Raw genomic sequence first — 25,989 nt, forward strand, 5'->3', positions numbered from 1 at the left:
CTTCTTGGATATAGGGGGCGCTCTTTTAATTTATGGATAAAAAAACGTGCCCGTTTTAAGCGCAATATTTTGTCACGAAAAGATGCTCGACTATGCATATAATTGGCAGCTTTGGAAAGAAAACACTAAGGTTTCCAAAACTGCAAAGATATTATCTGTGAGTGCCACAGAACTCATGCTACAGGCGAAACCAAGATGATACTTTAACCAGGAAATGGGCAGAATTTTCGAAGCTCTGTTTTCTATTGTCTCCTTATATGGCTGTGAATGCGCCGGGAATGAGCCTGCCCTTCCTATCGTTTCTCCAAGGTGTCTGCAGCATTGTGACGTATTTGTAGGCATATCATTGGAAGATTGGCCATAAGAGACTACATTTACCACGGGTCCGCCCAGTGTCCTTTGTGTAAATTGGTGCGTAATCTACAAGCTGCACCAGTCATCCAGTGATTGAGAGGAGAGAGGAGGCTTTCAACGAACGATATATCATGAAGAGATATGTGAAAAACACCTTGAGGATTGGTCCTAAACAACGTTTGCCATGTTTCAGTCGATATTATGGAGTTAATTTGGAAAAAAGTTCGGCGTTTTGAAGACTGAATTTTCGTTTTTTTTTGGTAGCCAAACGTGAAGCACCAAACGGAGCAATTTCTCCTAAGCAAATCATCTTTCAGGAAAAATTGAGCATTTGCTATCTAACTGAGTCTATAGTTCTTCAAAGGTAATGATTTTATTTGAATGATTTTCTGGTTTTTGTAAAAATGTTGCCTGCTAATGCTAACGCTAAATGCTACGCTAGGTGCGCTAGCTGTTACACAAATGCTTATTTTGCAATGGTTGAGAAGCATATTTTGAAAATCTGAGATGACAGTGTTGTTAACAAAAGGCTAAGCTTGAGAGCTAGCATATTAATTTCATTTCATTTGCGATTTTCATGAATAGTTAATGTTGTGTTATGCTAATGAGCTGCGGGGATAATTACACTCCTGGAGACAGGTTTTTTTCGTAGCTAAACGTGACGCACCAAACGGAGCGATTTCTCCTAAACAAATAATCTTTCAGGAAAAACTGAGCATTTGCTATCTATCTGAGAGTCTCCTCATTGAAAACATCTTAAGTTCTTCAAAGGTAATGATTTTATTTGAATGATTTTCTGTTTTTTGTAAAAATGTTGCCTGCTAATGCTAACGCTAAATGCTACGCTAGGTGCGCTAGCTGTTACACAAATGCTTATTTTGCAATGGTTGAGAAGCATATTTTGAAAATCTGAGATGACAGTGTTGTTAACAAAAGGCTAAGCTTGAGAGCTAGCATAGTAATTTCATTTCATTTGCGATTTTCATGAATAGTTAACGTTGCGTTATGGTAATGAGCTTGAGGCTGTATTCACGATCCCGGATCCGGGATGGCTCGACGCAACAGGTTAAAGGGGTAATAGTTCACCAAAATTACAAAATGACATACTGGTTTCCTTACCCTGTAAGCTGTCTATGGACAAGGTATGACAGAAATCCATGTGTTGGTTTTGTTGTCCACTGCTAACTTTTTTGCATTTGTGGCACAAATCCAAGTCAACTGTACTTACATTAGCGCTTTCATGCTTTATGTCCAAATCATCCTGAAGAATCTAATAATTGATTGAGTAATTCAATGATGTTACTTATAGATGATTTGGAAATGAACCGCAGAAATGCTAACATAGGTACCATTGCTGTCATACCTTGTCCGTAAGCTGCTTATAGGATAAGGAAACCAATGTAATTTCGTAATTTGTGTGAACTATCCATTTCACATTGGGGGGAATCACCACCAAATTCACTGAGAATACATGACATAGGATGAAGAAGCAATACTCCGAGCCACGGCTTCATACTACTTCTCAGACAGAGAACTGATACTATATACTGGATGTTGGGGTTGTGGGGGTCCATGGGTGGCTTTGACAATTCCTTATGTCTTCTCATTGTTACAAATCAGATGTTAGGTACAATATTTATAGAATATTATATGAATCCTATAAATTAAAATGGCAAATTTGGGTGCAAATAATTTGCTTAATTTCTCAGATATCAAATTATAGTTCAACAAATTAATGTTGCAGGAATGCTAATCTTATCTGCTTCTAACTACAGAAATGATTTCAGAACAATCTGAGATGACGGGTTTCATGGCTTGCTGAAATGGCATGGAATGACCCTCCCCCCTTTCCATCCCTTTCAACCAGACAGAGTGTGTGTAATGAGATTGGTCGTGTAAACAGTGGTGCTGGGAGCTGGTTTCATTGGCTCTGGCAGGTAGCTGAGTGGAGAGCAGCTGGCCTTGGCAGATTGACTTAAAATGTTCCTCTTTTATTCTCCAGGTTTCCTTTCCTCCCCTCATCCCCCACATCGTATCCACGTGCTCCCCCTGTCCAAGGCCAGCCTCTATTACCTCCCTCAATGGGATGTGGGATGAGAAGCCGGAGATACATACATGCGTGTGTAACTGCGAGTCTGAAGACTATAACAGAGTCTAAAAACAAGACAACAGATTCAGCAGCAGGTACTGCTGGAGGACTCTCTATACACCAGAGGGCAGAGGAGAAAGGGGAAGAGAGAGAGAGCGGGGAGGAGAAAGAGAGACAGGGGAGGTACTGCAATACCTTCAGAATGCACCTCCCCCAAGTGTACAAACAAGCAGTATGGGTAGGCACACAAACAAATGCATAGGGTGTGTAAGCACACACTCATGAAGACACCGAAACGCATATTGATAAATGTGCAAACACAGACAACCACACGGCATCCCTGGATAAACTGCATAGCTAGCTGTCAGTGTCCCTGTAGTGGGCATGGCAGACTATTTATAGCACACGTCGCACCAGAAAATTACTGCCTGCACTCTGTTCAGAGGTACTCTCGGCAGGCAAACGCTATTGATGTATCCCGAGACCTTAGCTGTGAGAGACAGTTACTATCAGGAAAGGTTAGTGGGATACAATTAAAGACAGTCTGAACCATGTGTGATGAGAGAGATGTGATGACTGAGACAAGCACACCGCACACATGGGTCATTCCACCTAAAAATACAAGAGGATTGACACCCACCACCTCAGATTGTGCTGAAATCGTTTCTGTAGTTAGAAACAGATAAGACTAGCAGTCCAATAACATAATTTTGTTTAAATATAATTTGATCCTTGAGAAATTAAGCTCATTGAATGCACCCAAATTGGCCCTTTTTATTTATAGGATTCATATAACTGTCAACACACCCCACAACCAGTATCAGTTATCTATGTCTGAAAAGTAGTATGGAGCTGTGGCTTAGAGTATGGCTTCTTCATCCTATGTAATGTATTGCCTGTGAATCTGTTTTTTTCCCCCCCGTTTAGAGAAATTAGTCATTGAAGTCGCTTACCCTTCATCCATTAACCAAATCAAATTGCATTGTCACATGCTTCGTAAACAACAGGTGAAAACTAAGTGAAATGCTTACTTACGGGCCCTTCCCAACAATGCAGAGAGGGAAACATAGAAAAAAACTATAACGAGGAATAAATACAGGAGTAACAATAACTTGGTTATATACACGGGGTACCAGTACCGAGTCGATGTGCAGGGGTACGAGGTAATTGAGGTAGATATGTACATATTGGTAGGGGTAAAGTGACTAGGCAACAGGATGGATAATAAACAGTAGCAGCAGCATATGGGAGTCAAAAAAGTGCAAAGAGGGTCAATACAGATAACCAAATTATCTACCCGGACTAACTATTTAGGTGTTTTATGGCTTGGGGCTAGAAGCTGTTCAGGGTCCTGTTGGTTCCAGATTTCATGCATCGGTACCACTTGCTGTGTGGTAGAAGAAAGAACAGTCTATGACTTGGGTGGCTCGAGTCTGACCATTTTTAGGGCCTTCCTCTGACACCGCCTGGTATAGAGGTCATGGATGGCAGGGAGCTCGGCCCCAATGACGTACTGGGCCATACACACTACACTTTGCAGCGCCTTGCAGTCGGATGCCAAGCAGTTGCCATACCAAGAGGAAATACAGCCAGTTGCGCTCATTAGCATATTTATCTAGCGGCCTCCAAGGAAATTCACTATTACTTGGGCTAATTTTGTTTGCATTCTAGTAATAGACACCCAAACAGGCGTTTGTGTTTTTTAGCACCCCCTTGTGTACTAAGCTGGGAATTACCATCAATCTCGGGATGAGCGAAGAACAGTATGACGATATGAAAATCTGGATACCATCCAACCCTAGTCCAGGGTGTCTGGGCTGATGTGTTGAATAATGAACCATGAACAGCCTTTCAAAGCATTTCATGGCAACAGATGTGAGTGCTATGGGGTGAAATTAATTTAGACATGATACCTTGGCATTCTTGGGCACAAGGACTATGGTGGTCTGCTTGAAACATGTAGGTAGTACAGACTTGGTCAAGGAGAGGTTGTAAATGACAGTGACGACACCCACCAGCTAGTCAGAGCATGCTCCATGTATGCCTCCTGTCTGGCCCAGAGGCCTTGTGAATGTTATCCTGTTTATCGGCTACGGGGAGCAAGATCACAGTCATCCAGAACTGCTGGTGCTCTCATGCATGGTTTAGTGTTCCTTGCCTCAAAGAGAGCATAGAAGGCATTTAGCTTGTTTGGTAGGCTTGCATCCTGGGCCTAAAATGAACATCTGCCACCTAACAAATGCGTGGCATTGGCGGGTAAGATGTCGGTTTCACCAGCCACTTTGGCAGGTGGTCAGGGTTCAAAAGTGCAAGCATTTCACTCACATTTGTGAATGGAAATAGTCAAGTGTGATCACATTTATAGTAAAATAAATGCTTCAGTAGCTGTTTTCAAAGTATTTCCGCCATTTTGTTTCATAGCATGTAAATTAATCGCACAAAGTCAAATAACTATGAATCCTATATAGCCTATGCCACCTCGCGCTGCAACACTGCCTGACTGGGGGCTGTGCGCACATGAAGAGCTGAGAAAGATTCATTTTTAGAAGCACGATGCACAGGCATTAAAGTTGGTTTAATACACATGAAACAAATGTATACTTAAGTGAGACTTTGTCCTTTTGTTTCTTGGCTATTTACATTGTTCACAAGCTTGGTTGTTTTTCAACTGCTAGATAAGAGAAGACAACGGTTTTACTAGTCAGTCAGACTCAATCTCACAGGCACAGTCACCTCCCACCCTTAAAGGGGCAGGAGAAAATGTTTGTCTCATCTGTGATATTTTGCCTAAAAATACACATTTTAAATGTAATGAAACAATATACCACATTACTTCTTACTAGTAATACACTTGTTTTAAAAACATTACAAAGAATGCACATCTGTTTTTTTGTTAAGTATAATTTAAGTGAAATAAATATATTTGGGCTGTTAAAAAATCTGAGCAGCTGCTAGTTTTTTAAAAATCTCCACAGTGGCTGGATCAAAAATAAAATATTATGCCCTGCTCGCATCATTGGGCAGCTTGAGGCTGCGTTTCCCTTTGTAATCCGTGATAGTTTGCAAGCTCTGCCACATCTCACGAGTGTCAGAGCCGGCAAAGTAGGATTCAATCTTAGTCCTATATTAACGCTTTGCCTGTTTGATGGCTTATCGGAGGTCGTAGCGGGATTTCTTGAAAGCCTCCGGATTAGTGTTGCACGGTATAAATACTAGAACATTAAACACGGTTCGGTACTAGAATTTTTGTTACTTTCGACACTTCCGTCAAATGCTTCTCATGTCAAATGGATTGAGAGGATCGAGTCATTCATCTGAATATTCTCAAGGAGGCAGTAGCTTGCACTTGCCATAGACTGTACAGTGCGAGCCACTTTTGAGAAGCAAGCGAGAGGAGAGAGGAAATGCCAACAGCATGGCTTCTTCTGAAGAAAAAAAAAATCATACCCCCATCCCCGCAGCTTGTTGACAAAACTGGCTACAGAAGCAAACTATGGGAATACTTTGATTAGAGCAGATGAGGGCCAGCCCACTGAAACAACTAAGCTAAATGTGTTACAAAGCAGTGCAAGGGAGGTTCATTTCCAAAAATGACATGAAAAACAAATTTACATGACATTTGCATTGTAACATTATTCTAATTTATTTTCATTTTTTAGAGCCAATGACATGAACATCAGCATGGCATTCATGTGAGCATTATAATAGGATTACACAACCCAAAAAGTAAAGCAATGGTCTACACATCATAGAAATACAATGGATTTTAGACTGCATACTACAATTCCCAGAGTGCATTTCACTCATGGCTCTGCCCAGGGCTGCTGGTTGGCTAGTGGCCACTGATCGCAAGCCCAGACAAACCCGAAGTAGTCTGAATACATTGGTGTCAAGTTATGAGTGCATTTCACAGTTTCAAAAGTGTTTGTCGTTTTGGAACTAAACTATTAAATTGAATACATTAAACTATTTAGCTGTACTGAATAATGAATGTCATTTGACCCAATATTATGGCCATAGATGAGCAAATGAATCCTGATATGTATCGAATTACATTTTTAAAAAGTTTAGATGTAATTTAAAAAGAATTGCCTGCTCTGGTATTTAATATGTTGTTTAATATTTGCAATAAATGTAATATATTTGTTATTTTATTTGTTTTACAAGTTATCAAGATATTGTTAAATGTAAATTTAAAAAAGTAGTTATTCTGTGACTTTAGCTAATATGCCTTTTATTTTTGCCGTGGTATAGTTTCGGTATAGAGTATCATTTCGATATCCCGTATCGTGATACTAAACCCTGATGTCGGTATCGAAGTAAAAAAAATCTGGTATCGTGACAACACTTGTCCAGGTTAGTGTCCCACTCCTTGAAAGTGGTAGCTCTTGCCTTTAGCTCAGTGTAAATGTTGCCTGTAATCCATGGGTTTTGGTTGGGCTATGTACTTATGGTCCCTATGGGAACGACGTCGTCGATGCACTTATTAATGAGGCCGGTGACTGATGTGGTAAACTCCTCCATGTTATCGGATGAATCCTAGAACATTTTCCAGTCCTGTAGCTTAGCTCGCACTTCATCGGACCACTTCCATAATGAGCGCATCACTGGTAATTCCTGTTTGTAAGCAGGAATCAGGAGGAGCGACGGCGAGGGAGAGCCTTGTATGAGTTTGTGTGTGTGGAGTAAAGATGATCTAGAGTCTTATTACCTCTAGTTGAACATGTGAGATGCTGGTAGAAATTAGGTCAAACAAATTTCAGTTTCCCTTAATTAATAATCCCCGGCCACGAAAACTGCCACCTCTGGATGATGTATTTTGCGTATGGCCCTATACAGCTTGTTGAGTGTGTGGTCTTAGTGCCAGCATCGGTTTGTGGTGGTAAATAGACAGCTACGAAAAATACAGATGAAAACTCTTGGTAAATACTGTCTGCAGCTTATCATGAGGTATTCTAACCCAGGTGAGCAAAAACTTGACTAACTTAACATTAGAGATCACACACCAATTGATGTTAACAAAGGGACACACCACTCCCCCTCTCAGCTTACCAGAGGCTGCCATCCGACGTTGACGAGGCATGGAAAAGCAGCTACAGTAGGTGTATATAATCCATGTCCTTGTTCAGCCACGACTGAAAGAAACATAGGACATGACAGTTGTTCAGGTCCCATTGATAAGATAGTCTTGAACGGAGCCCATCCAGTTTGTTCTCTAGTGATTGTACGTTCGACAACAAAACAAGGGCACGGGTGGTCTAGATGCTCGACCACATAGTCTAATCATCACGCCTCTCTTTCGAGTCCCGGGGATAAGGGCCTGGTCCAGGGTAAACATAACATCCAGAGCTGCCAACTCGTTGAAGTAGAAATATTCATCCAAATCAGGGTTAGTGATCGCTGTTCTAATGTCCAGAAGCGGTTTTCGGTCATAGGAAATTATGCCGGAAACATTACGTACAAAAAAAAAAACACAATTTAAGAATTGTTCAGGAGACCATAAGACTGCAGCTATCCAATGCAGTGCCATCTTGTAAGTGATTTTGCTGGTCTCGTGTTTTGTTTGTCAACATTTTCTTTGAAACTTTAGGTAGAAAACCAATTTCAGAACAATCTAAGATGATGGGTGTCATGGCTTGCTGAAATGACATGGAACGACTCACACACAAACACATGCACGCACACACACATATACTACAACATGGACAAGTGCCACAGATAAGGACGAACTGGATGCCTATTAACCCAAAAGGGACCACAAGCCTCCACTACTGCCAAATTCTGACTGATTAAAGCGTGAGACCAAAGGGAAGTAGGGAGAAGGAGAGAGGGGATAAAGAGTACAACCGGAAAGGAAAGAGAGTGAAAATAACGAGAAAAAGCATGATAGATAGAGAAAATGAAGGGGAAAAAAGGCATGATACAATGATAGCGCAGAGAGAGATGGGTTCTCAGTGTTCTTAAACACCCAGCAATTCAATTAAGTGCTGACGGATGAGAGTTTATGGTGCAGTCAAGAGTGACCATCGCTCTGGCTGAGATTAATGACTCCTCACACACAGGAGAGAGGGAGGAGGGGGAGGAGGAGAAGAGAGGAAGGAGAGTGGAAGAGAGAGACAAGTTGAGGGCTGAGAGAGGGAGGAAGAAGAGGGAAAAAGAGGATAGGAAAATATGGAGAAGAGAAGGAGGCGGGGAGGGAGGATAGAGGACGAGGAAGAATTACAAGGAGGAAGAGATAATATGGTCATTGTGATTCAGCAGTATAATAGAAAGGGACAGAGGAGGAGGAGGTAGCCAGGCTGGGGACTTATAGAGCAGAGAGATCATGTTCTTTTGTTTTCAGGACATTCATTCAAGTACATCCCACCTCCACCAAGCCCAGGCTGCTAACAGCAGCATGATGACAAATGGTTCCAGTAAAATAAATCCCATTCAGGGGCCTGACGAATACACACTGCGTAAACAAAACACCTTCAGTCGTGGCCAAAAGTTTTGAGAATGACACAAATATTAATTTTCACAAAGTCTGCTGCTTCAGTTTGTGTGATGGCAATTTGCATATACTCCAGATTGCCATGCAAATGAACTGAATCCCCCCCCCAAAATTCCAATGCATTTCAGCCCTGCCACAAAAGGACCATCTAACATCATGTCAGTGATTCTCTCGTAAACACAGGTGTGAGTGTTGACGAGGACAAGGCTGGAGATCACTCTGTCATGCTGATTGAGTTCGAATAACAGACTGGAAGCTTCAAAAGGAAGGTGGTGCATGGAATCATTGTTCTTCCTCTGTCAACCATGGTTACCTGGAAGGAAACATGTGCCCTCCTCATTGCTTTACACAAAAAGGGCTTCACATGCAAGGATATTTCTGCCAGTAAGATTGCACCAAAATCAACCATTTATCGAACCATCAAGAACTTCAAAGAGAGTGGTTCAATTGTGGTGAAGCAGGCTTCAGGGCGCCCAAGAAAGTCCAGCAAGCGCCAGGACCGTCTTCTAAACTTGATTCAGCTGCGGGATCGGGGCACCACCAGTACAGAGCTTGCTCCGGAATGGCAGCAGGCAGGTGTGAGTGCATCTGCACGCACAGTGAGGAGAAGACTTTTGGAGGATGACCTGGTGTCAAGAAGGGCTGCAAAGAAGCCACTTCTCTCCAGGAAAAACATCAGGGACAGACTGACATTCTGCAAAGGTACAGGGATTGGACTGCTGAGGACTGGGGTAAAGTCATTTTCTCTGATGAATCCCCTTTCCGATTGTTTGGGGCATCAGGATAAAAGCTTGTCCAGAGAAGACAAGGTGAGAGCTACCATCAGTCCTGTGTCATGCCAACAGTAAAGCATCCTGAGACCATTCATGTGTGGGGATGCTTCTTAGCCAAGGGAGTGGACTCACTCACAATTTTGCCTGAATAAAGAATGGTACCAACACATCCTCCGAGAGCAACTTCTCCCAACCATCCAGGAACAGTTTGGTGATGAACAATGCATTTTCCAGCATTATGGAGCACATGCCATAAGGCAAAAGTGATAACTAAGTGGCTCGGGGAACAAAACACCAATATTTTGGGTCCATGGCCAGGAAACTCCCCAGACCTTAATCCCATTGAGAACTTGTGGTCAATCCTCATGAGGCGGGTGGACAAACAAAAACGCACAAATTCTGACAAACTCCAAGCATTGATTATGCAAGAATGGGCTGCCATCTGTCAGGATGTGGCCCAGAAGTTAATTGACAGCATGCCAGGGCGGATTGCAGAGGTCTTGAAAAAGAAGAGTCAACACGGCAAATAGACTCTCTGTTACAATTTCATGTAATTGTCAATAAAAGCCTTTGACACTTATGAAATGGTTGTAATTATACTTGAAAATAAGAATTTGTTCTTAACTGACTTGCCTAGTTAAATAAAGGTAAAATAAAAAAAATACTTCAGTATACCATAGTAACATCTAACAAAAATATCTAAAGACACTGAACCAGCAAACTCTGTGAAAATTAATATTTGTGTCATTCTCAAAACTTTTGGCCACGACTGTACACTCCCTACCACTGGGGTAGGCAACCCTGTTCCTGGAGTGCTGCAGGTACTACAGGATTGTGTTCCAACTAGGCACCACACCTGATCAGCTGAGCTAATTATTCAGTTCAGAGATTACCTAAATTCAACACACCTGGTCTTCCAGGTCAATTAAATCAAAAACATGAAGTGCCTGCGGCACTCCAAGACCATGGTTGCCTGCCCTACCGTGTATATACACATCAGTACAATATGTTATTGGGATGGAATGGGATTTTTAGACATACAAGTTCAAAAGATTTATCCAAGGGAAAACATATTACACTACTGGGGCAATCAATACATGCAAACAGACAGGGTTGCAGGGAGGCTGAGATGTTATATGACTCAGGCTAGAGTAGTCTTCTCCAACCCTGTTCCTGGAGAGCTACCGTCCAGTAAGTTTTTGTTCCATCCCTAAACTAGTGCACCCGATTCTAATAATTAGCTGGTTGATAATCTGAATCAGGTTAGTTACAACTGGGGTTGGAGCCAAAACCTACAGGAGGGTAGCTCTCCAGGAACAGGGTTGTAGAGACCTGGGCTAGAGACTCTACCTCAACTATACACCCAAGTCCTCATCAACACAGAAACACACCTGTCAATCACAGCGCTGACACACACACACACACACACACACAGGAGAGCAACACTTCAGAGGGGAGAGGGGATGCTGGATTGTCAGTCTGCCAGCGCTTCTTTGCAAGAACACCGGCGCACACACACATCTGGAGACATGAGGGAGACATGAGGAGAATGTGTTCGTGGATAGGATGAGATGAGATTTTCAGGTTGACTGAGTGTGAAATGTAGATGATGGCTTTGAGAAGGAAAGCAGAGGAGAGGCAGGGAAAGACTGAGGAGAGAGAAGAAAATAGTACTTAAGTGTCTGCTCACAATCCAGTTTCATTAAATCACACACTTAACAAGATAGCAGTAGTGAGATCCTGACAGCTAATGCTAGCTTAATCAAATCCCCATTAGAAACCCCCATAGTGAGACAGCTCATCATACTACATCTTCCCTGCATGAGTTATTATAAACTCACTTTTTATTGGCAATTCCATTTCATTTCCAAATGATGACTATCATTTAAATTGGTGGTCTAAAAAAACCAAACACTGCATTGCAGTTCTGGTTCCCTCCAGTAGGAGATTGTGGCGCTATAGACATATTGCTGTAGAGAGCAGCTGATTAACCTCTCTAGGGTATGTGGGACGCTAGCGTGGCCAACATCCAGTGAGATTGCAGAGCGCCAAATTCAAATACAGAAATACTCATAATAATTGAGAAAAGATACAACTATTTTACATAGGTTTAAAGATTAACTTCTTGTGTATCCAACCACGGTGTCAGATTTTAAAAATGCTTTACGGCAAAAGCATACTGTACAATTATTTGAGAACATAGCCCAGCAGACAAATCATTACAAACAGTAACCAGCCAAGTAGAAGAGTTACACAAGTCAGAAATAGAGATAAAATTAATCACTTACCTTTGATGATCGTCATATGGTTGCACTCAGAAGACATTCATTTATTCAATAAATGTTCCTTTTGTTCGATAAAGTCTCTTTTTTTCCAAAAACCTCCATTTTGTTGGTGTGTTTTCTACAGTAATCCACATGCTCAAATGCAGTCACAACAGGCACACAAAAAAATCTAAATTGTATCCGTAAAGGTCGTAGAAACATTTCAAACGATGTTCATAATCAATCCTCAGGTTGTTTTTAGCCTAAATAATCGATAATATTTCAACTGGACAATAATGCTGTCAATATAAAAGGTAAACAAGAAAGGCACTCTCTTGGTCGCACGCATGAAAAAGCTCTGTCACACGGCAGGGTCCACTCATTCAGACTGCTCTTACTCCCTCACTTTTCAGAATGCAAGCCTGAAACAATTTCTAAAGACTGTTGACATCTAGTGGAAGGCATAGGAACTGCAATTTGAGTCCTAAGTCAATGGATACTGTAATGGCATTGAATAGAAAAATAAATCCTACTTCCTGAATGGATATTTCTCAGGTTTTCGCCTGCCAAATCAGTTCTGTTATACTCAGACACTATTTTAACGTTTTGGAAACTTTAGAATGTTTTCTATCCAAATCTACCAATTATATGCATATCCTATCTTCTTTGAGTAGAAGGCAGTTTAATTTGGGAACGCTTTTCATCCAAAATTCCAAATGCTGCCCCCTACCCTAGAGAGGTAAATTCCCTGAAAATCAACCACAACAAACATTGCGCCTTCCTACTTCCTAACACCTCACTTGGCTTTCGACATCCTACATACTTAAAAATGCAAACACAAAAAAACTAATTAATAAATTAATGCCAAATGTATGCAATGATTCACTCAATAAATAGTCAAATAATCCAAAAACATCCAAAGTGGGGAAGCAGCTAAAACTAAAACACACCAACTGAACAGCTGTTCCATCTACACCACAGCTGAGCTTTACTACCATCCATCATACATCAGCCCTGCTCATACACACACCTCAGCAGGAGTCCTACTCTATCGATTTTAAAGGGATAGTTCACCCAAATTACATTTTGATGTATGGACAAGGTTTGACAGCAATCCATGCTTTCATTTACTTCTCTGGCACTGTTTTCAAATGCTAATGTTTTAGTATTTGTGGCACAAATACCATTCAAGTCATGGGACCAACATTAGCATTTTTCGCACATCAATCCAATAAAAATAAAAAAAACAATAGAAACTCAGTCACATAGATGATTTGAACATGTGCGAAAAATGATAATATTGGTCCAATGACTTGATGGGATTTGTGCCACAAATGCTAAACATTAGCAATTGAAAACTGTGCCAGCCACTGCCAGGGAAATTAAACCAAAGCCTGGATTGCTGTTATACCTTGACTGCTAACAGAATAAGGAAACCAATGTGTCATTGTATTTCGGGAGAACTATCCCTTTAACGACACCACTGCCTCCTGTGTCCACTGACCCATACACTGATGTTAGTGAAACACACACACACACAGTGAGTGCCTGCTCCCTGTGTCTCAGGGAGCAGAGGAGTATGCAAAGCAGATGTCACATTGCCTGCTTCTAAAAATAACATGGGGTCATAGAGGCAGAATGGTAGTGTAGGATCAGTGAGCCCGTCATTAGTGTTAGCATGCAATGGAGCGCAGGAGTGACTAGTCAGGCCAGCACAGCGCTACAGGGCACGCAACCGCAAGGGGGATGCTGCAGGGTGGAATGACCAGACTGAATTTGATAGCACCTCATAACCACTCATTCAATACACACCTGACACATCCAATTAAAATGTGTACTGTGTTGGGATAATCAATCAAGAAATATATGAAAGACAAAACCTGCTAACAGTGTTGCTTCTCCCAAAAAGAGAATGTTCTGACAACACTTGCACCGTGAAATCAGACTATAAACTATTTTCGGTCTAATCACAGATCTCATAAACCGGGTCTAGGTCTGGGTCACCCTGCTCTAACTCTCCTGAGTCTAGGGCTAATTGCCTGGAAAGAAATTGAAAAGCAGATATATAATATTGGTGCCGGACAATTGTCCGGGAGAAGAAGAAAAAAATCCCATTGCGAAATCATGCTTTTTAGCCTATTAATTGATGGAAATTTTTATTTTATTTTATTTTACCTTTATTTAACCAGGTAGGCAAGTTGAGAACAAGTTCTCATTTACAATTGCGACCTGGCCAAGATAAAGCAAAGCAGTTCGACAGATACAACGACACAGAGTTACACATGGAGTAAAACAAACATACAGTCAATAATACAGTATAAACAAGTCTATATACAATGTGAGCAAATGAGGTGAGAAGGAAGGCAAAAAAGGCCATGGTGGCAAAGTAAATACAATATAGCAAGTAAAACACTGGAATGGTAGTTTTGCAATGGAAGAATGTGCAAAGTAGAAATAAAAATAATGGGGTGCAAAGGAGCAAAATAAATAAATTTAATTAAATACAGTTGGGAAAGAGGTAGTTGTTTGGGCTAAATTATAGGTGGGCTATGTACAGGTGCAGTAATCTGTGAGCTGCTCTGACAGTTGGTGCTTAAAGCTAGTGAGGGAGATAAGTGTTTCCAGTTTCAGAGATTTTTGTAGTTCGTTCCAGTCATTGGCAGCAGAGAACTGGAAGGAGAGGCGGCCAAAGAAAGAATTGGTTTTGGGGGTGACTAGAGAGATATACCTGCTGGAGCGTGTGCTACAGGTGGGAGATGCTATGGTGACCAGCGAGCTGAGATAAGGGGGGACTTTACCTAGCAGGGTCTTGTAGATGACATGGAGCCAGTGGGTTTGGCGACGAGTATGAAGCGAGGGCCAGCCAACGAGAGCGTACAGGTTGCAATGGTGGGTAGTATATGGGGCTTTGGTGATAAAACGGATGGCACTGTGATAGACTGCATCCAATTTGTTGAGTAGGGTATTGGAGGCTATTTTGTAAATGACATCGCCAAAGTCGAGGACTGGTAGGATGGTCAGTTTTACAAGGGTATGTTTGGCAGCATGAGTGAAGGAAGCTTTGTTGCGAAATAGGAAGCCAATTCTAGATTTAACTTTGGATTGGAGATGTTTGATATGGGTCTGGAAGGAGAGTTTACAGTCTAACCAGACACCTAAGTATTTGTAGTTGTCCACGTATTCTAAGTCAGAGCCGTCCAGAGTAGTGATGTTGGACAGGCTGGTAGGTGCAGGTAGCGATCGGTTGAAGAGCATGCATTTAGTTTTACTTGTATTTAAGAGCAATTGGAGGCCACGGAAGGAGAGTTGTATGGCATTGAAGCTTGCCTGGAGGGTTGTTAACACAGTGTCCAAAGAAGGGCCGGAAGTATACAGAATGGTGTCATCTGCGTAGAGGTGGATCAGGGACTCACCAGCAGCAAGAGCGACCTCATTGATGTATACAGAGAAGAGAGTCGGTCCAAGAATTGAACCCTGTGGCACCCCCATAGAGACTGCCAGAGGTCCGGACAGCAGACCCTCCGATTTGACACACTGAACTCTATCAGAGAAGTAGTTGGTGAACCAGGCGAGGCAATTATTTGAGAAACCAAGGCTGTCGAGTCTGCCGATGAGGATGTGGTGATTGACAGAGTCGAAAGCCTTGGCCAGATCAATGAATACGGCTGCACAGTAATGTTTCTTATCGATGGCGGTTAAGATATCGTTTAGGACCTTGAGCGTGGCTGAGGTGCACCCATGACCAGCTCTGAAACCAGATTGCATAGCAGAGAAGGTATGGTGAGATTTGAAATGGTCGGTAATCTGTTTGTTGACTTGGCTTTCGAAGACCTTAGAAAGGCACGGTAGGATAGATATAGGTCTGTAGCAGTTTGGGTCAAGAGTGTCCCCCCCTTTGAAGAGGGGGATGACCGCAGCTGCTTTCCAATCTTTGGGAATCTCAGACGACACGAAAGAGGTTGAACAGGCTAGTAATAGGGGTGGCAACAATTTCGGCAGATAATTTTAGAAAGAAAGGGTCCAGATTGTCTAGCCCGGCTGATTTGTAGGGGTCCAGATTTTGCAGCTCTTTCAGAACATCAGCTGAATGGATTTGGGAGAAGGAGAAATGGGGAAGGCTTGGGCGAGTTGCTGTTGGGGGTGCAGTGCTGTTGTCCGGGGTAGGAGTAGCCAGGTGGAAAGCATGGCCAGCCGTAGAAAAATGCTTATTGAAATTCTCAATTATGGTGGATTTATCATTGGTGACAGTGTTTCCTATCTTCAGTGCAGTGGGCAGCTGGGAGGAGGTGTTCTTATTCTCCATGGACTTTACAGTGTCCCAGAACTTTTTTGAGTTAGTGTTGCAGGAAGCAAATTTCTGCTTGAAAAAGCTAGCCTTGGCTTTTCTAACTGCCTGTGTATAATGGTTTCTAGCTTCCCTGAACAGCTGCATATCACGGGGGCTGTTCGATGCTAATGCAGAATGCCATAGGATGTTTTTGTGTTGGTTAAGGGCAGTCAGGTCTGGGGAGAACCAAGGGCTATATCTGTTCCTGGTTCTAAATTTCTTGAATGGGGCATGTTTATTTAAGATGGTTAGGAAGGCATTTAAAAAAAATATCCAGGCATCCTCTACTGACGGGATGAGATCAATATCCTTCCAGGATACCCCGGCCAGGTCGATTAGAAAGGCCTGGTCGCAGAAGTGTTTCAAGGAGCGTTTTACAGTGATGAGTGGAGGTCGTTTGACCGCTGACCCATTACGGATGCAGGGAATGAGGCAGTGATCGCTGAGATCTTGGTTGAAGACAGCAGAGGTGTATTTAGAGGGGAAGTTGGTTAGGATGATATCTATGAGGGTGCCCGTGTTTAAGGCTTTGGGGAGGTACCTGGTAGGTTCATTGATAATTTGTGTGAGATTGAGGGCATCAAGTTTAGATTGTAGGATGGCTGGGGTGTTAAGCATGTTCCAGTTTAGGTCACCTAGCAGCACGAACTCTGAAGATAGATGGGGGGCAATCAGTTCACATATGGTGTCCAGAGCACAGCTGGGGGCAGAGGGTGGTCTATAGCAGGTGGCAACGGTGAGAGACTTGTTTTTAGAGAGGTGGATTTTTAAAAGTAGAAGTTCAAATTGTTTGGGTACAGACCTGGATAGTAGGACAGAACTCTGCAGGCTATCTTTGCAGTAGATTGCAACACCGCCCCCTTTGGCAGTTCTATCTTGTCTGAAAATGTTGTAGTTTGGAATTAAAATTTAAAATACCAGTCGATGGAAATACATTTGACGGGTCATATATAAATCGGTCTATAGGTTAAGTTGCATAATTTAGTGGAATTAAACTACAGTATATTCTTTACGCATCTTTTTTATCACTTGTAAGCCTACAGTATACAGATACATAGCCTTTGAGTGGAAAATCTGTCAGACAACACAAGAGCTGCTGTTGGTGCTGAAGCATCTTGTGGTGCTTTCAAGACAAATGATTTGACCAAAATTATGGTCAAATCATGTCGTCCGTAATAGGGATGCACGATATATAGGTGAACATATCGCAATCAGCCGATATTAGCTAAAAATGCCAACATTTAAATCCCAACGTCGGTATCGGCCCAATATCTAGTTTAATGCCGATGTTAAAAACCGATGCCAAAGCTGCCGTGAATACCTATATAAAACTTAGTTACATGACATAATGACGCCATGTAAAATTTTGCACTTCATGTGCAACACAGCATCCCTAACCTAGCCCACAATGTCTGCTGTGTGGATCGAGCAGTCAACAAGTCGAGCAGTCATTTGAAAGAGTAAGAACATTTCAGCGAGACAAGTCAAAGGCGAAATCAATTAAAGCCAAGATAATGGAATTCGTTGCTCTTGACAATCAACTGTTTCTTCTGTCGTGGGTGATGTTGGCTTTCGCCGAGTGGTCGAGCACGGGTAACCACAAGCAAGTGCGCTATTTTTCAGATGTTGCCCTACCGGAGTTACACAGTAGTAGTGTCACTGCTATTAGCTTCACAACATGCTATGGAACGCCGTTTTGGTCGTTGCGTGTCAGAAAACATACAGTAGCACTGCCAAAGCTGTACAAAAAGTCTGCAAACAAGCAAAAGTCGGCCACGAACGATGTGTTAACAATACCGCATTGGTAATAAATAATTATTTTTTCGACCGCAACATCTGTGGTAGCTAACGAGCACCAATACAACCAGCCTGAAAACAATGACCAGTAGAAACTGCAGTCATTTTCATTATTCTTAGCAATGAATCCTTGTGAGTAGGTATTAGCTAGGTAGCCACTTGTTGTTTGCCTATTGAAATTGAACTTCAGTTCATGAAAATAAATAGCTAGCCAGCTACTTAACCCTGTTGCCCAAAGCTTACGTGATAAGCAGCCAGCTAGCTTCATCTGGCTGGTGAGGCTTGACCGAACCAGGTTGTGTTGTGAAGCTAGCCACAATAAGGATTAGACACAAAAGTGGAATTTGCGGCTTGCCTTCAAAATAAAAGTATGTCATTGACAGTAATGGAAATTAATACAAATAGTATAATTATGTCATACCTTTATTTTGAAGGCTAGCCGCAAAGTCCACTAATCCTTAATGTGGCTAGCTTCACATATGGGTCCGACCACCATTAATCAAAAAAGAAAAAAGAGAAAAGAACTGTCTTCTAAAATAACCCTAATTTATATGATGACACCTAGCTAACTATAGCTACTGAAATAGATGTCGTTTTGCTTTGTTTTTGGGGAAGAACATAGTTTTCATCCATGAGCTAGCTAACTTTTCTTTTATGACCAGCACTGTAGGTGCGCTAGACAACTTTACCAGTATCATAGCATATGTATCGATGAATCGTTGCGACATATGAAATACGAGTTATAGTGTTATCAATGTGTAAAAACTACGTAAAAAATGTATGAACAGTTAAATTATGTGATGTGCAATCATATTCAGATCCTGATTGGTCAACAAGCTTATTTGGCGTGTATCTTTTTTGACACATTCCATAGAAATCCTGGTTGAGAACGAAACAATGGAAGAAATGAACAACAAAACAACACAGCAAGTAAGTGAAAGAAATAGGTTTTGATTACGTTTTACTGGTAATGGGGACATACGTAAATGCCAACAAAATAATTTTTGCGTCAGTGTAGTGTGTGTAACCTTTATTTAACTACGCAAGTCCGTTAAGAACAAATCTTTCTTTACAATGACCGCCTACCCGGCTGACGCAGGGCCAGCTGTGTGCCGCCCTATGGGACTCCCAATCACGGCTGGATGTGATACAGCCTGGATTCTAACCAGGGACTGTAGTGACCACTCTTGCACTGAGATGCAGTGCCTTAGACCACTGCGTCCATGTGTGTGCGTGTTAAATAGTTAACTGTACTAGAATGCTTAAAACGCCGCCAAAAAATTTAAATATCGGTTATCAGTACCGTTTTTTTTTTTGGCAAGGAAAATATTGTATATATCGGATATCGGTATTGGCCAAAAACGTCATATCGGTGCATCACTAGTCGGTAATCTTCAGGTCAGAAAGTTAGAGCTCTAGAAAGAGGCTTGCGTTGCCGAGTTGGAATTCCAAGTTAGATGACCGTCCAAAACGATTTTTCCCAATCGAAGTTAGTTTTTTCCCCAGTTCCTAGTGGTCTTTCCTAGTTCCCAGTCGGAAGTCTGAGATTTCCGAGTTCCCAGTTGTTTTGAAGAGGCATAAAACAGCAACGGAAGGCAGGCTACATCAGCGTCACAACACTTTGCAATGAGCTGGAGGCCGTATGCATTTTGAAAACATATACTTAATTGAATGTTTTAATACATATTATGAGGCATGTCCTTACCTTGCTTCAAAGTAGCCTATTAGTACCCCTGTCCTCAAATGCGGGGTTCAGATTATTAATTATGAGATTGGGGATTGGAGGCTTTGCACAAGGTGAGTGAGTGTGTGTCTGGGAGGACATGTGTGTTAGAGGGTTTGTGTGTAGGCCTACCTGTTGTGTGTGAGTGAGCGAGAATGAAGCATTATTATGGTGCAAATGCCACTCCTAGTATGTATAGGCTAATTAGGTTAGTGTCTGTGGTCCCCTGGCTGCTGCAATCAGGCTCTGCCACTCTGAAATCACTCAGATAAGGGATGTGATTAAAGGGGTGCAGAAAGGATTGGGTATGTGTCTGTTTACTTGTAGCCAATGATAAACCCCATCAGGAAGCCAGGCAGTTGAGTGCAGGCAATGCACAGTGTGTGTAAACAACAACAAACCGCAGAGGAACCGGTCCAGAATAGACGGACTCCTACCCAAAATAAACTGTTAGTCCATGCAGGCAGGAAGGCAGGCCTGGGCTCCTCATATCCATGTCTAATCCCATTACACAGTGTGGCCGCTGCAGGCCAAACGCAGAGACTGTTACAACACTAACACCAGGAGAGAGGAAAGGGCTTGGCTTGAAAATGTCCAAAAGACATTAAAAGTAGTTACATAAAACAGAGCTCACTGGATAGAGTAGGATGTCCAAAAAGCCTATCAGAGATGTAGCCTAAATATGGAGCTGCTCCTGAGGAAATGGACCTACATAAAAACACCATATAACACAGTGGAGCAGTGGGCTGCAGCTTTAGAGAAGGTAAACACAGCCATTCTGAGGAACCATTACTGGTAGAACAAGAGCTGTAATGTCTAGGTTTGGATCCTGTGCTGTTGTCTGTCATAGGGATACCTGTCCCCAGGGGAGGTTAGAGAGGGTTAAGGTTTTGACTAGGGCTGGCACAAATAGTGTATAACTGACGGTTATGGATGAAGACTGTCATGAAAATAAAATAACCGTCATAATAACAAATAGAAATAGAATGAACAGAACAGGCTTGGAACCTCTGACCCTGACAATTTGACTGGTAAAATCATGGGTACAATCACAATGGCTGTCTGGTATTGCGAAGCAATCAACTCTAATCAAATGCTTATTTACAAGCCCTTAACAAAGCTGTTCTAAGAAAAAAGGGATAAGAAAAACAAATAATTGAAGAGCAGCAATAAATAACAATAGAGGGGCTATATACAGGGGGTAAAGGTACAGAGTCCACATGCGGAAGAATCAGTGTCGAGGTAATTGAAGTAATATGTACATGTAGGTAGAGTTATTAAAGTGACTATGCATAGATAATAACAGTGGGTAGCAGCAGGGTAGAAGGAGGGGGGGACAGTGCAAATAGTCTGGGTAGCCATTTGATTAGCTGTTCAGGAGTCTTATGGCTTGGGGGTAGAAGCTGTTTAGAAGGCTCTTGGACCTAGACATGGCACTCCGGTACCACATGCCGTACGGTAGAAGGGAAAACAATCTATGACTAGGGTGGCTGGAGTCTGACAATTGTTAGGGCCTTCCTCTGACACCGCCTGGTGTAGAGGTCCTGGATGGCAGGAAGCTTGACCCCGGTGATATACTGGGCCGTACGCACTACCCTCTGTAGTGCCTTGCAGTCGGAGGCCGAGTAGTTGCCGTATCAGGCAGTGATGCAACCCTTCAGGATGCTCTCGATGGTGCAGCTGTAAAACCTTTTGAGGATCTGAGGACCCATGACAAATATTTTCAGTCTCCTGAGGGGGAATAGGTTAGCTTCAGCGTGTAAATCAGCTAGAAAGATGTGTCGGCATTGAGTAATTGTCTCTGCCCCCCCCCCAGTTAGGGGGAGTGATGAGCTCTACAGCAGAGTCTCACAACTCAATCGCTGGTTGAAAACTGTTTTCTGCCTCCTCCATGTTTTCTGCCTCCTCCATTCCTGCCATTATTGAAAGAGATTGTGATACATCACATCTCTGAAATAGGGCTACTTACAGTGCCTTGTGAAAGTATTCGGCCCCCTTGAACTTTGCGACCTTTTGCCACATTTCAGGCTTCAAACATAAAGATATAAAACTGTATTTTTTTGTGAAGAATCAACAACAAGTGGGACACAATCATGAAGTGGAACGACATTTATTGGATATGTCAAACTTTTTTAACAAATCAAAAACTGAAAAATTGGGAGTGCAAAATTATTCAGCCCCTTTACTTTCAGTGCAGCAAACTCTCTCCAGAAGTTCAGTGAGGATCTCTGAATGATCCAATGTTGACCTAAATGACTAATGATGATAAATACAATCCACCTGTGTGTAATCAAGTCTCCGTATAAATGCACCTGCACTGTGATAGTCTCAGAGGTCCGTTAAAAGCGCAGAGAGCATCATGAAGAACAAGGAACACACCAGGCAGGACCGAGATACTGTTGTGAATAAGTTTAAAGCCGGATTTGGATACAAAAAGATTTCCCAAGCTTTAAACATCCCAAGGAGCACTGTGCAAGCGATAATATTGAAATGGAAGGAGTATCAGACCATTGCAAATCTACCAAGACCTGGCCGTCCCTCTAAACTTTCAGCTCATACAAGGAGAAGACTGATCAGAGATGCAGCCAAGAGGCCCATGATCACTCTGGATGAACTGCAGAGATCTACAGCTGAGGTGGGAGACTCTGTCCATAGGACAACAATCAGTCGTATATTGCACAAATCTGGCCTTTATGGAAGAGTGGCAAGAAGAAAGCCATTTCTTAAAGATATCCATAAAAAGTGTCGTTTAAAGTTTGCCACAAGCCACCTGGGAGAGACACCAAACATGTGGAAGAAGGTGCTCTGGTCAGATGAAACCAAAATTGAACTTTTTGGCAACAATGCAAAACGTTATGTTTGGCGTAAAAGCGACACAGCTCATCACCCTGAACACACCATCCCCACTGTCAAACATGGTGGTGGCAGCATCATGGTTTGGGCCTGCTTTTCTTCAGCAGGGACAGGGAAGATGGTTAAAATTGATGGGAAGATAGATGGAGCCAAATACAGGACCATTCTGGAAGAAAACCTGATGGAGTCTGCAAAAGACCTGAGACTGGGACGGAGAATTGTCTTCCAACAAGACAATGATCCAAAACATAAAGCAAAATCTACAATGGAATGGTTCAAAAATAAACATATCCAGGTGTTAGAATGGCCAAGTCAAAGTCCAGACCTGAATCCAATCGAGAATCTGTGGAAAAAACTGAAAACTGCTGTTCACAAATGCTCTCCATCCAACCTCACTGAGCTCGAGCTGTTTTGCAAGGAGGAATGGGAACAAATTTCAGTCTCTCGATGTGCAAAACTGATAGAGACATACCCCAAGCGACTTACAGCTGTAATCGCAGCAAAAGGTGGCGCTACAAAGTATTAACTTAAGGGGGCTGAATAATTTTGCACGCCCAATTTTTCAGTTTTTGGTTTGTTAAAAAAGTTTGAAATATCCAATAAATGTCGTTCCACTTCATGATTATGTCCCACTTGTTGTTGATTCTTCACAAAAAAATACAGTTTTATATCTTTATGTTTGAAGCCTGAAATGTGGCAAAAGGTCACAAAGTTCAAGGGGGCCGAATACTTTCGCAAGGCACTGTAATGTTAAATCCCTTACTTCAAAGGCAGTTATAGTGAATGAACTAATCACTGATCATAATCTTGATGTGATTGGCCTGACTGAAACATGGCTTAAGCCTGATGAATTTACGGTGTTAAATGAGGCCTCACGTGCATCCCGCAAAGGCGGAGGTGTTGCCATCATCGACTCAGTGGGTGTTGTCCAACATGTCTCTGGACCTACTCACTGTCATTTACGGTGTTAAATGAGGCCTCACGTGCATCCCGCAAAGGCGGAGGTGGAGCCATCATCGACTCAGTGGGTGTTGTCCAACATGTCTCTGGACCTACTCACTGTCACAGTCATACTCTGGACCTAGTTTTGTCCCATGGAATAAATGTTATGGATCTTACTGTTTTTCCTCATAGTCCTGGACTATCGGACCACAATTTTATTTTATTTATATACCATCATGTTTGCAATTGCAACAAATAATTTGCTCAGACCCCAACCAAGGAGCATCCAAAGTCGTGCTATAAATTCCCAGACAACACAAAAAAATCCTTGATGCCTTTCCAGACTCCCTCTGCCTACCCAAGGACGTCAGAGGACAAAAATCAGTTAACCACCTAACTGAGGAACTCAATTTAACCTTGCGCAATACCCTAGATGCAGTTGCACCCCTAAAAACATTTCTCATAAGAAACTAGCTCCCTGGTATACTGAAAATACCCGAGTTCTGAAGCAAGCTTCCAGAAAATTGGAACGGAAATGGCGCCACACCAAACTGGAAGTCTTCCGACTAGCTTGGAAAGACAGCACCGAAGAGCCCTCACTGCTGCTCAATCATCCTATTTTTCCAACTTAATTGAGGAAAAAAGAACAATCTGAAATGTATTTTTGATACTGTCGCAAAGCTAACTAAAAAGCAGCATTCCCCAAGTGAGGATGGCTTTCGTTTCAGCAGTAATAAATTCATGAACTTCTTTGAGGAAAAGATCATGATTATTAGAAAGCAAATTACGGACTCCTCTTTAAATCTGCGTATTCCTTCGAAGCCCAGTTGTCCTGTGTCTGCACAACTCTGCCAGGACCTAGGATCAAGAGAGACACTCAAGTGTTTTAGTACTATATCTCTTGACACAATGATGAAAATAATCATGGCCTCTAAACCTTAAAGCTGCATACTGGGCCCTACTCCAACTGGGCCCTACTCCAACTAAACTACTGAAAGAGCTGCTTCCTGTGCTTGGCCGTCCTATGTTGAACATAATAAACAGCACTCTATCCACCGGATAGGTACCAAAAGTGGCAGTAATAAAGCCTCTCTTGAAAAAGCCAAACCGTGACCCAGAACATATTTTAAAAACTATCGGCCTATATCGAATCTTCCATTCCTCTCAAAAATGTTTGAAAAGGCTGTTGCACAGCAACTCACTGCCTTCCTGAAGACAAACAATGTATATGAAATGCTTCCGTCTGGTTTTAGACCCCATCATAGCACTGAGACTGTACTTGTGAAGGTGGTAAATGACCTTTTAATGGCATCAGACCGAGGCTCTGCATCTGTCCTCGTGCTCCTAGACCTTAGTGCTGCTTTTGATACCATCGATCACCACATTCTTTTGGAGAGATTGGAAACCCAAATTGGTCTACACGGACAAGTTCTGGCCTGGTTTAGATCTTATCTGTCGGAAAGATATCAGTTTGTCTCTGTGAATGGTTTGTCCTCTGACAAATCAACTGTAAATGTCGGTGTTCCTCAAGGTTCCGTTTTAGGAGCACTATTGTTTTCACAAAATAATTTCACCTCTTGGGGATGTCATTCGAAAACATAATGTTAACTTTCACTGCTATGCGGATGACACACAGCTGCACATTTCAATGAAACATGGTGAAGCCCCAAAATTGCCCTCGCTAGAAGCATGTGTTTCAGACATAAGGAAGTGGATGACTGCAAACGTTCTACTTTTAAACTCGGACAAAACAGAGATGCTTGTTCTAGGTCCCAAGAAACAAAGAGATCTTCTGTTGAATCTGACAATTAATCTTAATGGTTGTACAGTTGTCTCAGATAAAACTGTGAAGGACATCTGGCGTTACTCTGGACCATGATCTCTTTTGACGAACATATCAAGACTGTTTCAAGGACAGCTTTTTTCCATCTACGTAAACATTGCAAAAATGAAAAACTTTCTTTCCAAAAATGATGCAGAAAAATTAATCCATGCTTTTGGCACTTCTAGGTTAGACTACTGCAATGCTCTACTTTCCGGCTACCCAGATAAAGCACTAAATAAACTTCAGTTAGTGCTAAATACGGCTGCTAGAATACTGACTAGAACCAAAAGATTTGATCATATTACTCCAGTGCTAGCCTCCCTACACTGGCTTCCTGTCAAGGCAAGGGCTGATTTCAAGGTTTTACTGCTAACCTACAAAGCATTACATGGGCTTGCTCCTACCTATCTCTCTGATTTGGTACTGCCGTACATACCTACACGTACGCTACGGTCACAAGACGCAGGCCTCCTAATTGTCCCTAGAATGTCTAAGCAAACAGCTGGAGGCAGGGATTTCTCCTATAGAGCTCCATTTTTATGGAATGGT

General features: G+C 42.2%; 1 protein-coding gene across 1 annotated transcript in view; it reads right to left on the bottom strand.

Moving 5' to 3' along the window:
• Positions 1–25,989, bottom strand: part of siah2l (seven in absentia homolog 2 (Drosophila)-like) — a 50,654-nt gene that overhangs the window by 20,320 nt on the left and 4,345 nt on the right. The window lies entirely within an intron of this gene.

Source organism: Oncorhynchus tshawytscha, linkage group LG30, assembly GCF_018296145.1.
Source record: "Oncorhynchus tshawytscha isolate Ot180627B linkage group LG30, Otsh_v2.0, whole genome shotgun sequence".
Lineage (NCBI taxonomy): Eukaryota > Metazoa > Chordata > Actinopteri > Salmoniformes > Salmonidae > Oncorhynchus > Oncorhynchus tshawytscha.